This window comes from Ammospiza nelsoni, chromosome 4 (genome assembly GCF_027579445.1).
Source record: "Ammospiza nelsoni isolate bAmmNel1 chromosome 4, bAmmNel1.pri, whole genome shotgun sequence".
In the NCBI taxonomy this organism is placed as follows: Eukaryota; Metazoa; Chordata; class Aves; order Passeriformes; family Passerellidae; genus Ammospiza; species Ammospiza nelsoni.
The window spans coordinates 23,761,466-23,776,721 of NC_080636.1; the positions used below are offsets into that span (position 1 = coordinate 23,761,466).

At 40.4% G+C, this 15,256-nt stretch overlaps 1 protein-coding gene across 5 annotated transcripts in view; it reads right to left on the bottom strand.

The window, feature by feature from the left end:
• Positions 1 to 15,256, bottom strand: part of APBB2 (amyloid beta precursor protein binding family B member 2) — a 163,472-nt gene that overhangs the window by 107,901 nt on the left and 40,315 nt on the right. For 4 of the 5 annotated variants that reach the window (XM_059469815.1, XM_059469813.1, XM_059469814.1 and 1 more), the window contains exon 2: positions 2,149 to 2,237. The gene's annotated coding sequence lies outside the window, so the exon portion shown is untranslated. Of the gene's footprint in view, positions 1 to 2,148; positions 2,238 to 15,256 lie in introns of those variants that run through there. The other variant, XM_059469811.1, reaches the window with a different exon arrangement.

The window sequence follows — 15,256 nt, forward strand, 5'->3', positions numbered from 1 at the left end:
ACAAGAACAGTCCCACAGACAAGAGGATGTCCTGCCTGCAATCCAGCCCTGCTGCAGTTCCTGTGGTTTTACCACACTTGGACCTGACCTGCCCAGATATCTGGGAAGTCCTGCCCTGCCCAAAAAGTCTGGCAACTCCATCCTTTCTCCTTCCAACAAATTCTCAGTACTGAAATTCTTGTTGCATGCAGACATTCTTGCTTGCATTTCTCTATCCTATCCACTTTCTGGCTGCCTTTGTGCTTCTAATTCCTCCCCTAACAAGCTTTGATTTGGATTCTTTCCCTCTTCTCCATAACTGAGAAGTCCTTCTTGAGGTTTTTTCTTTTTCTTGGTCATCCTTTCCAGGTACTGTACCACCCACCTGTTTAACTGAGGTTCCCATTCACCATGGAGGGATGGATGCTATTATTTCCCACTCTGTTCTGGAGGGCATCATCACTGTCAATCGCTTGAACAAATTTCCTAATGTTTAAGGCTTTATGATACAGACTCTTAACTCATCAAAAGCATGTTTTTCTGAAAGTTAGCCTTTCAGTACTTCTGCAGGCAGATCACACAGAGCAAGCTGCATTCAAAACATTCATGGTCCCCTGACAGACAGCACATACACATGCTTTTTACATTTATTCTACGTTATCTTAATGCAGATTTTGTTCACCAAACAGTAACAGAAAACATCAGGGCATTCAGTGCATAATTACATATATATTTTAACACAAAGGAAAGCGCTGCCTATTTTTTGTAGCACTTGCAAGTTTGTTAAAAATACAGTTAACCTCTTCACTCAGTGCAGCTGTCTGAATGGATATCAGTTAGTGATCTCAATTTTACTTGCTCATTGGTAAGGATTTGTTAAGTTAGAAGTAATGTTGCCCATTAAAAAGAAGAACTGCAGTGCTCTGAGCCTCTGGGGCTGCAGCAGGTTGGGCTGTGTGCCACAAGGAAGCCTGGCAAGCTAAGGAGCTGTGGGAGTGCAAAAGCATTACACAATCAAAGCAGTCACCACTGGTAAACACAGATCTCCCCATAAAGCCTGAACCAAGAGGGCAATATTTCAGACATATAGTCTGAACCTCATTTACAACAAGATCCATGAAAAGTATTTTTCAAAGCTGACTGTTTGGTATTAACAGTTATTAACAGTATTTCTGAATGGGAAGGTACTTATTTCTTCTGCAGTTACAGATGCCACTGTGCTCTTGCTTTCTGTGAGAAGCTTACCAAGCACAGCTAGGTTTTCCATTGTAGCATTTCACCACTACTCCACAGGTCACCACCATCCATGAGGACTGTACCAAGTAAAACTCTGGTAAGGATCACATCAGCAAAAGCCCAAAAGAGTGCTGCTGCATTTCAGAAACTTGGAAAGGCAATAGTGATGGAAAAAACTTCCTGCCTCTATCAGCAAAGAGAGCAGTCTCTCCACAGGGCTCTGCCAGCACAACTACTTGTACAGCACAGACCAAGAGACATGCTTAGCCCAGGTCATCCAGCTAACACCACTTGCTTTATGGGCAGATAGTTCCAGACTTCTCATATACCTTATGTGAGAAGATGAGAAGCCCTGCTGGCTTGCCAGGTACTGGGAAATACATCCCCAGCCTGGCAAATTCATGTGAGAAGGAAGGGAAAGCCATGGCATCAGATGCTGCTGGGGAGCATGACAGCAGATAATCTCTCCACACACAGCCTCAGCTGGAGTCACAGGGCTCTGTGGCTGTGGGCCTCCCTCCCTCTCCCAGACCCACAGAGAACCATGTGGGTACATCACAGGAGGCTGCACAGAACACTGATATTCAGCACAGGTGTCTGCAACAACAGATAGCATTACTGACACCACAGAGGAGCAGCACTGCTGTGAAACACCTCTGCTGAGTACAGCTTTTTCCCACATGACGTGGCAGAGCAAGTTATAGTACAGCTACTCTGCAAAAATGGATACACCAAGAACTGTGGCTGGAGTACTAGAAGAACTGGACTGCCGCTGTTCATTAATATCATGACAAACAATGGAAGTGCTGCATAGAAATACAGATACCTCCAGTCTCTGTGCTCAAACTTCAGTGTTTAAGATGTGAGACATGAAGGGTGCAGAAGGAGTGCCCCCACCCTACAGGATCCCCAGACATGGAGCAGATTACTCACTCTTCCCAACTTCTTGTGGAAAGCCTGTTCAAGAGCACCAAGTTCTGGAGCACCAGCACCCTCTGAGGTCGCTGCAGAAATCAGGCAAGCTGCAAAACAAAACCAAATCATGTATTTTAATTTATGAAGAGTCAAGAGGCATTAATGAAAACTACTGAGCTTGCAAAGGTGCAGGATACCAGAAGAAGCAGCAGGAGCCTGGGAATCAGAGGAGCACTGACAAATGACTGAGTAACCCAAGCAGCCACCTTCAGTTTACACAGGAGAAGTAAAAGCAGAACAGAGGATCCAGGCACCCCAGGGCAGGGATCCTCCCAAACCTAGCAGGGGTCACTACCTGCTGCCAGACCATGGCAGCTCAGGTATGTAAGGGACACATTGCAAAGCACACTTTAAATTCTCTGTCTCTCTCTCCACACTGCAACACAGAGCTGCCGTTTTCCCCTGCACAAACACCGAATATCATGAAGAAAATTAATCCAAATGATAGACATGAGCCCAAGTTATGAAAAAGCAGCAAGAAGTGCTCAGTAAACAATGAGTTCATAAAAAATCATGTTTTCAATTATGTTTGCACTCAGTAGACATCAAGTATATAATTTATTTTTGCAATGTCTGTACACTGCATCACAGTCATTTCACCCCTGGCAAGTGGTTACATTAATGCAGTGGCATTTGGTACTGAAAAATATACATGTATTACCAATACAAAATATATATACAATACCAAAATATATATAAAACCTCACACAATGAGGTTATCCTCCCATCAAAAGATCCTCCAGCAGCAGCAAGATATCTGTCAGTCAAACTATGTTCTAGGATTCAGGGTGGTGTTCAACTTTCTGTTTGCTCCCCCACGCAGAGAAAATAAATATGAAAGACCAAAGATACAAATCTCATCTGCAGTAGAGCTTATATAATATTTTTTCTTTATTAAAGCAAAAGTCAGGCTAAATCAAGCCAAATTATATTCTATTTTAAAGAGAGGTTTATATTTTTCTTTGTTCTAACAGAAATCCAAGAACAATAAATTCTAGAAAGCACTGAAACAAAACAGATCATTTAAGAGAGCTAAATACATTCTTGCTAAAAAATATATTTGTCCTTTGAAACTTGGAAATATAACTTTTTTACACTAGATAAAAAGTAATTTTGAAATATAAAGCTTTTTTTAAAAAAAATCAAGAAAATATACTCACTGCATTTTCAATAATAAATTTTACTTTAAAGAAAAGTTCTTCAGGAAGAAAACATACCAATGCTCATTAAACTGATACTCTAACCCAATTTAGCACATTTGTGCACTTCTGTATCAGATGATTTTAGTATTCAAGAGAGAGGGGAAAAAAAAAGAGGGAGAGAAACAAAGCACACATGTTAACACCTTCCTACCAGGAAAGCCAAGAAACCAGCAAGTTCCTGCTGAGATACATGGGTTTATAGAAACACAACTTTTTGGGTCAAGTGCTGAGACCCCAAACTTCTTCACAGGCTGAGCATACACGGCAGCTTTTCCAAATAATTTAAAAGAATTTCTTCCCAACATAATCAAAAAGATGCATCTGTCTGTTGTGGAATTGCCATTTTTAGAATTAATTGTTTTCATCCTATATATCAAACTTGTCCTAAACCATGCCTAGAGTAACTGCAACTGAAACAGTAATCAATTCAATAAGCTCCAAGATAATAAAATAATCTCAAAGTCTTTTTCTCCTGAAAGGAGACAGTTTTTTAACACAAACTAAGATACGGTCAGCTTCCAGACCTGAGATCAGAGGAAAGCCTGAAATACAAAATACAGGTCTCAAAGGTAGGAATGACCAGCCTCTTCAACAAAACAGCAAACAGAAAATTGCAAAACAAAGTTTTATCAGCAGATATTTGACCTCTGACCAGACAGGACCTTAACACTGATGGCATAAATTCCTGAAACTGTGCTACCACACACCCAACATTTTCTATTTCCCAGTTGAGAATCCACCATCCTGAGTATTTTTCCTTTCCTCTGAAGCCTGCTGAAAACGTCCACTTCTCCACCCACATTTTTACCACATTGCCTGCCTTGAAAATTGGCAGACTTGAAAATGAAGACAGGAATCTTTTTTCATCCTGTTTAAAAATCCTCATATTTCAAGAAAGGCTCAGACAGCCAACAGTGGAGCCAGCTCAGCCTCCCAGACCTATGCAAGAAGCAATAACTCATTTAGGGCTTTATTAAAAGCAGCAAATTGAAAGGCAATAACATGCAGGCACTGATACCCTTAGTAAAGAAGTAATGAGCAAATGTCTAACGCCCACAGATGACAAAACAGTAAAATAACATTACCATTACTGAAATAAACAACAGATTGGTTGAGGCAATAATAGGTGCAAGTTTAAGAATTGTCCTTATTTTCTTCTTTTGCAAAAATGTGGTGATGTGAGCTCAAATATGGGAGCTACACGTATTTAAAATGGGATTTCTGGGTTCTTGGATTTTCATAGGACACAGACCTGCAATCCTGTCTTCACCTAGCCTAAGAAAGAAGTGATGTCACAGAAGCCAATGTGAAACATGATCTTGAGCACATTACAGAATTTCAGCTAGAAATAATAAAACCAAACAGAAAACACCAGTCAGCATAGAAAAAAATTGGGAATTATTGCTCTTCCTGAGAAGCTAGAGCAAAAACATACTTTTGTACATATCTCAAAACAGAGACAGAGTTCTGATAGACTCCCCATGGATTTGTAACATGTAAACTTGGGCCAAATCTACTTTCCTGAGGTTTAGTAGGAATTTACCAACCTAGGAATCACTGCAGCTTTTTCCTACTTCCCCACTGCAGCTTGCGCCTGGTGGCTTCCTGCTAACAGCTGAGAAGGTAGCTGGTTTTACAGCTCTCCTTTCCAACTCCTTGTTATTGGTAAGGGACTTGAAAATTCAGGTTAATACAAAAGAGGCAGGTTTCCAACCACCAAATTTCAGCTGGAGTCATTCAGTACCAAAACCAGTTCTATACTTTAGAAACTCTTTCTCCTAAAGCACACACGCTAGATTAATAGTGGGTCGGTCAGCAATAGCATTCTATTTTTATTTTGTCCTTATATAATAAAATAACCTGCACCAGCAAGATCTTCAGATGTTTCTGTTGACATTGAATGAGGAACTCTGATTTAAATCCACCTACACTTAAAAACTGACACAAAAAAAAAAAAAATCAAAAATATTCATCAGCTCTTCTTCTCTGCATAATAGGCAACTGCTTCTCAGATGGGCTGCAGAAAAGAGCAGCCAGACTGGAGCTGGGGGTGGCATTTCTGTCCAGGGAAAGCAGCAGATAGTCTTCTACTTCTTCACATTGAAAGCTCATTCTATATGAAAATAAATCCATTTATTTGAATCTGGGAACACAAAGTCTAAGAATTCCATCACTCTGGAGCACCCCTCCTGCATCCATTACAGTAATGGCTATATATTGCTACTGGACTGCAAACCTGTTTGTTGGGCAGGATGAAAGGATGCAAAAGTCAGTAGGAATCCAGTTGCTGTGGGAAAAATAAGTACAGACTTCACAATTCCTGCACTTTTAGGCTGGAAGCACAGTTATGAACTCATGTGTGAGATTGAGGCTATTACATGTGTACAGAATTCATCATACAGAGCTGAATGAACTGGTATCAGAACAAAACTCGTGACAGTTTTCATACTGCAACTTCCTCTGGGCATGCACAGACATGCAGACATGCCACATTGACATTATCAGAGCTCTGCCTTAAATTGTCTTTTAAACAGCAATCCCAGGATCCTACATACCCCTGCATTAAAATTCACCTCTTCTTCCAACTTCTTAATAGAATAAAGTCATCCAATGTAACATCAATAATTAATAAGTACAGCATGGCCATCTATTTTAGGAATATATTTTTCTTTCCTTCTAAAAAGTACATTAACAGTGTCTAACTTCAGTCCATCAGACAGCCTCCCAGTAAGCCTCATGCAACCACCCCAAGAACCTGGGATGCTGGGGCTTGTTTCCAAAAGGACAGAAGAAGAACTTCATTTTTTATCAGGCTTCTAGGGGTCTTAGTCTGGAAAAAGCATAAAAACAAACAAACAAACCTCAACAAAACAACCTGACAACCATGGGGAACTCACATAACATAATGATGGCTAAAAAACTCATTGCAGATGGGATGGAGAAAGCTGCTGTCACACCCCAAGAATTCCCTGACACTTTCTGCATCTACCTTTCTCTGCATCCTACCTTCTTTGGCAGTAGTTTTTGCCAAATCCACAGAAAGAAGCATCAAACACATTAATTCACTTACTGCCCTAGGGGGCCAAAAGGAAAATTGCATCACTTAGATGGTTTTACCTTCCCAAATTTTTGAAGGTCAGGAAGAAGTGTTTCTTTCACAACTAGTGGATAAAACCCTGAAATGCACATGGCACTGTTTTATTTATGAACCCTGACAAGTCCAACGAAACTGAGAAGATTTGGTGTTCCCCTATAGGCAGGAGGGGTCCTTATATTCTCCTCCCACATTAAAAAGCATATTCTGGACACCCTCCTGGAAAGGGCAGGTGGAGGCCTGGGGTCCTCCTGGGACACAGGCAAGTGTCCTTTGCTCCCTGCTCCCCACAATGAAGACTGACCAGGGATCATTGCAGAGGAGACTGTGAGGAGGGAAAGTCTCAATATTTATGAAGGATACTCAGGTGTCCTCCCTTCATTTCAGTGATTCTTTTATTTAAAAATATCCAAAGCAGATATTGAAATGTGGTTTTTGTTCTTCCTTTTAAGGTATTGATCAGAAGGTGGCATGTGTGGGTGGGACTAAAACATTTATGTCACTCTGGCCCAAAACTGTATTTCCATTTTAGCAAATCCTCCTCACCATTGTCCTCAAAACACTTATGCAGACCTTCACATTGCCAGTCACTGCTCCCAAACACCAGGGTATTACTTCAGTTCTCTGGCTGCATGACCTACTGCTTTTCTCAAGTCTTATTGTTTGCTGAACTATGCTGCACAGACACCAAAGCAGAAGAAAGCAAAGCACTGGGTGACACTGAAGCAGAATTCATCTTCAGCCTTGGCTGACACCTCCCAGTGCACAGTGCTGGCTTCAGCTCACATGGTCCTGTCATATTGTGCACTTCAAAGCCCACTTTGAATTGTGTTCTGCCACTACAGTTACACACAAATCATTAGCTCACCATTACAAACTTTCATGGGAATACCCTACACTTACAGCCTGAGAGAATTGGTATTTTCATTAGTGACTAATTCAGCTTCCTCAGGTGAACCAGAGAGCCAGGGCGAGGAGCTGCTCCCGAGAGACATGTGCTGCTCTGGTGTAAGGTCTCAGCACACATGCATCCCATGTGCAGAAGCCATTGGAATAGAGACAGCTTAGAAACATCCAGAACACAGCTCCAGCACTTCAGGGCCCTGCCTGAAGCAGGTTTGCAACGTGCTGAGAATCATCCCAGCAGCACAACAAAGCCTTTGTATCCCCCTTTCTGTCCCTAAGTCCAGTCCTCTCCAGCTTTCAGTATCACTGCAGCCATGACTCCCAACAAGAAGCAGACAATTCCTGCTAGTGCAGAGCTGTCTGAGCAAACACCTGGGCTGAGGCTCACAGTGCTCAGGATGTTATGCCAAAAGCACAGCACAATCAACATGGGTACTTTATCCTTCAACAGCAACTCTTCAATCAAGTACCACTGCAGCATGTTTTCCCCCCAGATCAAGCCATATTTCCTGTTTCCTCATCTGCCCTGACCCAAATTTTAGAGCTCACAAAAGCCCAACACACAATTTGATGATAGCACTTCTGCGGCGAAACAAGTATGCTTTGAAAACACTTAAGCAGCTGAGTTAAAAAGAATTTTAAAAACCTTAAAAGTGGAAATAGAAACTTGAATCAATATTTGAAAACAAAACAGTCTGGAATTTCTCTCAAAAAATCTTATTCTTAGCACAAGGGGGTGCAGCACAACTAGCTGAACAATTTTTGAATATATTTTAGGAATAACTTTCAGGCAGGCATCATATTTTGAAGAAGGAATTGAAAGCTAATATATGTGACAGAGACCAACCATGAGGGTTAGAATCACCTGAAGATGCTCTTCCATAAGCTGGCTAGGGAGAAAAACATCTCAGAGTGATATGACTTAGCAGACACACCATAGTTGAGACCAGGTTTTATCTGTCACTTACAGACCTGTGGGTCATGAGTATTCAGGTCACACACACACCTCTTCTGCAGCAGCCCACAGCACAACTATTCATGTGATAAACACCCACGGCACAGTAGAAGCTAGAGGCAATGAATAATGCAGGAGATCCAGTCACTACCACACCACATACCCATGGGACATGGAGGCAGCATTTTAACTTAAGTCATCCTTCCCCCTCCAGGGTGCAAGAACACTCCTCAGTAATTCTCTCTCCACCTCAGGTTCTGCATATGCATTAACAAGTCAAACCCAGCAAACCAGGACAAGTAGTTACAGAAGAAATAGGGACACAGAAATGCAATGCACCCTCTCACATGATCACATTAAATTATTACATCATCTGCTCAGCTCAAGAGCTCCACAAACCAGGAACAGTTTCCCCAAAAAGGTAGTCCTTTGTTGACACTTCCCAAGAGATGTACTTTCTCACCATTAAGACAATAATTTCTCAAAGCATTCGCTAAACTAAGATAAATTAAAACAGAGCCACACTCAGCCTTCCCTTATAACTGTGCCTGAATGAAGACAGGTTATTAAATGCACACTGCAAAGCTGAAAGAAAATCTGAATTTGTAAGTCATCTCCTTAAAAAGGCATTATCACCTATGCTTTAGGCACGAACTCTCCCAGTAAGTCACATAAGTTATTAATTCCTATTCTGAATATTATTACCACTGTATACTTCTCCACAACCCTTCTTGATATTCTTCAGTACTTTGCACAGCTTATGCTGCACAGCACAAATTGCTCCATCTTAGAGCACCCTTGAGAGCCACCACAGCAGGGCAAGGCACAGAGATAACAGATATCATGGCACAAGGCACTTGGCAGTGCCAGCTTGGCTTCTCTGGCACACTCTGCCTTTCAATATCCTGCTTACTCAGCCACTCTGCCAGCACGCCTGGCCTTCACACAGCTTCTGCCTGACCCTGGGCACTCATTTAATTTGCAGATTTAATATGCCACTGGAAGGGCACATCTCTGCCTCACATCTGTGTTGTTACATGCCATTTCTTTGACATTATTTTCACGTACCCAAGAAAATCTGCATAGGAAAGCTGATGCAGCAAGAGAGCGCACTGCATTCATTAATGCCCATGCTCAAAATGACTGCACTAAAAAGAAAAAAGAGACAGAATAAAAGCTCATGTCTCTCTCCAGGTTCAGTCATAATCAACTTTAATGATGCTGTTACAAGACCTCATAATCTCAGCTTCAAAGCTAGCTAAAAGGCAATGAAGAATTTGTAGTTTCAACAACATGTACTAACAGAACTATCCTATTGATTCTGCACACCAGGGCAACATATTCCAAACTTTTTGGCCTGTAGGCACTCAGTTGTAAAAAGGAATCGTCTCATCTTCCTTACAAGCCTCTCTGTCACTATGGTTTGCTGTGGGACAAAATTTTAAAAAACATTACAGCATTTTTTTTTACAGACCTTATGCAAGCCTTTGAAAGGTTTGGAATAGACCACTGCATACATACGTAACAGAACAGGTTTCATAGCTACTTATAATGGTGTTTCTGCCTTAATTCTATCTCCATCACCTCAAATATAACAACTGTTGGGGTTTGGGGGTTTTGGGGTTGGCTTTTTGTTTGGTTTGTTTGGTTTTTTTTAACAAAACAGGGTCAGATAGTACTTGGAATTAGTTCTTGCTCAGAAGAACTGGTGGTTAAGAGAAAAAAAATCTTGGGTTAGCATTTTCCTTTAGTAATTATCATTGCTGGTGAGCTGACTCATTATCTAGGATTGATGTCTTAAGGAAGTAAAAATATTTTATCAGTTGTTTTTTGCACTTAACACTACAGTTCTAGTGCTCTGCAGTATTTTCTCAATTCCCTACCTCTGACAGGGAGCCCTATTAATGATGCAATCACCTGATGAAAAGAGTGAGATTAATTTTCCAATCATCTTCAAAAAACATGCTCACATTTTTCCTACTGTCTTAAGAACTCCTATGAGCCTAAAATCTCTTATCTAATACATTTACTTCTACTGGTTTTACTGTCTCTTATTTTAAACCAACTTGAGGTCTCTGACACAAGAGATACTCCAGTTTCTCTTGAGAAAATTATAATTAATTATTCTAGAAACAACAGGAAAAAATACTTTTTCCAGGGAAGAGAAATTGGGAAGACAGAAGATACAAACTTATCAGCTGCAGAAAGATCCAGAGAACCACTACTCAAAGAAAAATCTCAAAGAATGGCTGTCACATGACAAGAAATTTGGCACTCGCATGCCAGAGAAGCAGGCCTTGTATCCTACATTTGCTTCCTGCATGGACCAATGAGTTCCCACTCTTCTCAATATGACTCAAACTGCAGAACAGCATTAACTACACTTTTACCAAAAGTTATAGCAAGTTTTCCTTTACCATCCTCGTGGCTTCAGGAGTTTATTCCTCTGAGCAGAGCCATATTCTACCCTGAAACACACAAGCATACTCTTAATTTATTTGAAAAAAAATCTTTTCCAACAATTGCAGACAAATCATCCGATCCAAACAACCACATGGTCTAAGACTGCAGTCAGTAATTCTACTTTAAAAAAAAGGCATTTCTCAGTAACAACTTCTGCTCATGCATGATGACACCTCCAAGAGCTACAAATGCATGCTCACATGTGGCATTTACTCCTAAAATAAAAAATCAGGAATCCAATATTGATTAGGAAGCTTTCCCAAAAGACAACCACTTTAAAAGGGGTTTATTTAACAGAAGAGCAACAGTAATACTGCTTTACTATATTGCTTTTTCCAAAATATGTTCATTTATGTTCTTTCCAAAGTCTCCACTCCAAGGTTTTAAGACCTAGATTTTTATTACCAAGTGTTGTGCTTCTGTTTATTTTTAAAATGAGCTTATTTACAAAATACATGAGAAGCATCTATGCCTGTATTAAATCAACAAGGTTTAAAATTCATTTCCTCCTGAATTGAAAGGAAATTTTCCAACAGGACATCTCACACACTTAATTAAGCAGCTAAATGGTTATATTTATGCATCATGTCAATACTAAAAAGTCAAACTACAGAAATTAAGATTTCACTTCAATATTGCAGAATCTTCAGTAAAACACCCTGTACATTGCTTAACCACTTTCATTAAAAGACAGGAATGCCATCTCAGAGCACACCTGATTTAAGCAGCTGTTACCAGATGCTCCAAAAGGAAGCAATAAAATTCCCTAATAATTCCTAACTAATAATATTGCCTTGCTCTATCTCACTTAGATCCCTATCATTTCCAGCTATTAATTAAAACCTCCTGTCATCTCTTTTTTTTTACCTAAGGCCTCAATTCCAGAGAATTACATTGAATATTTTCTAATTTATGCAGAACCATCCACGTCAGTAAGAAACCAAGGGGAGTCAAATATAACCACAGTGAGAGGAATCTCATCTCTCAACACTGTGTGCCCAAATTGATTTTGAGGCAGAAAAGAAGCAAGGCTTTTTCCCCCCAAAGACTGCCCTGGATGTGCACTGCAGTGCTTTGTCCTAGCATTTCAGGAATGGCAGCAATGTTTAGCATTTTGCTTGGAGGTACTGCAGGAATGTAGGGTCAGCAGTGGCCACAGGTGGTCAAATTTACTCAAAACAGTTAAGGTAATCAGTACAGCAAAAAAATGTAACCTCTTGAAGAGAGACAGCAGGACTGGATACTTCCAAAACGAGCACTGACAAAGACTAGAAGCTGGCTTGGACAGGACAGGTCTGGGGCTGTCTGTGTATAGACCCTCTCTGGCTAAACTCTGACAAAAGATGTGAAGTATTATGAAATCAAAAAAAAGGTGCTCTACAACAAGAAGCACAGCATATGAGGGAACAAACTGAACTGAAATGCTGATAAAGGTCGTGAGGAGGCCCCTAGTAAATCAAAGGAAATTCAGTGACCGAACCCAGATTGAGGTCTGTGTCACAACTGAAAAATAAAATTCCAAATTCTTTCTGTTCAAAAGTAATTTTCCTCACTTCCAAATGGAACTTGTTACTGTTCAAGTACAGAATTACAGCTCTAGGAAACCAAACCACTGACCAGTCACACATCATGGCTGAACACAGCTGAAATGGGACCACCTGAAAGTCAAAAACATTAAAATTCTCCATCAGACCCTTCAAAACCTAAATGGTGCAAGAGGTGGAATATGTGGAATAGGTGGAATATTCCAGGAAAGGAATATGTGAAATATTCATCTACAATCTCTGCTGAAGTCACAAATGGGAAGAACAATGACTCTCATTTTGTAACTCCAGTTTACCCACCTGGGAAGCTGCTTATTCTCAGAGCTACTGAACTAGGAAGGCAGAACTAGCAGCTTCAAAACTTCCTGTCAGAGATAAGAGTGTGCATATGTATATATACATCTGTATAAGTATGTATGTGAATGGACAGGCACATACTCTACCTGCCTGCAAAACCAGCTAACTCAATTTAAAATTAACTTATTCCCATAGTTAAAAGCAAGAGTGAAATTTTAATATTAAAATTAAGCTCAGTATAAATTTGAAATATGCATAAACAAGAGCTGGAAGAGTCTTTAATTTCACACAGGCAGAACTTAAATAAGAACAGAGTCCTGGACTAAACAAGTTAAACTCCAAGTATGAACAGGTAGTGCTCACAAGCAATCTTTTTGTTTACATTCAGCTGCAGAAAGTAGAAGTCAGAGCTGCTGTTCCACCGCCAGCAGAGTGATGGTAACTGTACAGTTTCACATCTCCACTGATTTAAGCCAACTGCAGCACCTGGCCTTTAGACTGCCTCCACCTCCTCATCCCAGAGACATGGTCACCAAGATGCATCTTTGAGGGATTACTTTTCAGCTGGGTCCTCAAATGAATCAGATTGGAAAGGGGGCCAGAAAAATGCCAGGGATGAGGAGATGGCATGTTGTAATAGCTTGAAGAAGATGGACTGACACCCTTAAACAGTTGCTGTTAACAGCTTTTAAAACATTCATTTTGGAGCAGTCCAAAGTGGTGTGAAACCATGCCCATAATCTTTCACCATGCCTTTAAATTTTGTTGAAAGATGTCACATCTGGCACGTGTGACAGGCCAGGAGCACTGCCAGCACTAATGGCTTGAATGTCACATGTAACCAGTGTGCTTAACTCTTCCCTGCTCACTCCAGTTTTTCAGTACTGTTTAAAAATAGAAGAATTTTTTAAAAAATTAAAAAGAAATTTAATTGAGGTAATGTCAGAAGCTTACAGAAATCCACACATCCTGATCTAATTTCAGCACAGCCAAATAGATCATCCTCATTGTCTGAAGGAGGATGAATAGCTGGCCCAGGGGCAGACCTGCTCCTTGTGACCTGGGAAAGAAAGGGAAGGTGATCCCAGCATGGGTCACACAAAAGCCCCCTGCAAGGATCTAGAAGTTTCTGGCATTTTCTGCCCACAGGATCAAGCATTTTAAAAGAAATAACTTATGTCAGAAACATCAGCCAGGCTGGGCAACACCCAGGAGTACTGGGAGCTTCAGCAGGCAAGGAGACAGAGCACAGCAAGCAGCCACCAGGTTTCACTTGGAGAAACATCACCCAAGTCCCCATACACGGGATACCTGGTCACAGAAGCATTTACCTGACAGAGATGACAGTGCTCCTGCAAATTGAACAGTTTATGCAACAGCTGCAATAGTATTAGAGTAGAAACAAAGACAAAGCTTGAGAAAGCATCAATATTATAGTTCAAAGGCAGCTGGAGTTAAGAAAATGTAAACGAAACCAGACTGTTCTGTCACAAAGGTACTTTCAGCCACAATAATTTAGGCATAACCTTAAATCAATCGAGAATGTTTTGATGTAACTGAGAGGAAAACTTTGTTCATAGCTGTAATTAGCAGATAAAAACTGTTCCAAATGAAATCAGTGGAGCTAAGATTCTGTACCCTGTATTCATAATTAAGATTAGTGGGTCTTTTGCATTCCTTTTCCATTACATATCCATTCAGTCAGGAATTCATAAAGTCTTTAGACAAATCAATGTACAAATGAATAATTTCTTAAAATAATTTTCCATATATTATGCCAAGACAGATATCTGTTTAAAAACCTGACTTGAGAGGATGCCTTAAAATTGTGTCCATGCCAGTCACCACCTCCCATCTGATCTCCTGGCATATTTATTACCTATCATCTTTCCAACTTATCCTGTTTCTGTCTGTACTTTCAACAAGCAGCTTGTGAACTATCTTAAAGACAGTCTGCTAAAAGAAATAAAAAAGTCAAACTTATTTCTACTTACCAAAAAAAAAAATAAAAAATCCATAATTACTATACCACAAGCATGCTGCTGTACATTTAAACCTGAACAAAGAGGATTAAAAAAAACAGTTATTGCTATTCAGCAAGTATTCCTATAACACAGGTTTTGCTGCTCATCTTTTTGCAACATTGCTGTACTTAAGCAGCAGAGGATACTTTTAAGAGCTCACCACACTCAATGAAACACTACTCCAGAAGATAAAGTCCTAATCAGGGATACCAATATGCAAAACTCACACTGCAGGGGTTGTTGACTGGCAGCAGACCATTACATTACTACATCCTTCTTTGTTGGCCATCTCACAGGCACGTGAGGAATTATGCTTAAATTTAACACAATTCTGATGTGGCAGGTACAGTCAGCAAAAGCACAGCCACCAAACCTAAGAGAATGGAGTAGCCAAGTTATGGCAGACCAGGGTATCTGACTACAGTGCAGTGGTAACTGTGCCAATTCTGTGAATCCTGACAACCAGGAAGGAAAGTGTGCTTTCTATAAGCTAAATAAAGGTTTCTATTATGATGGCTTAAACAAAACAGGCCCCTAGGGAGGAAATAAATGTTACCCAAGCCGTCTGGCATGTTTACTCT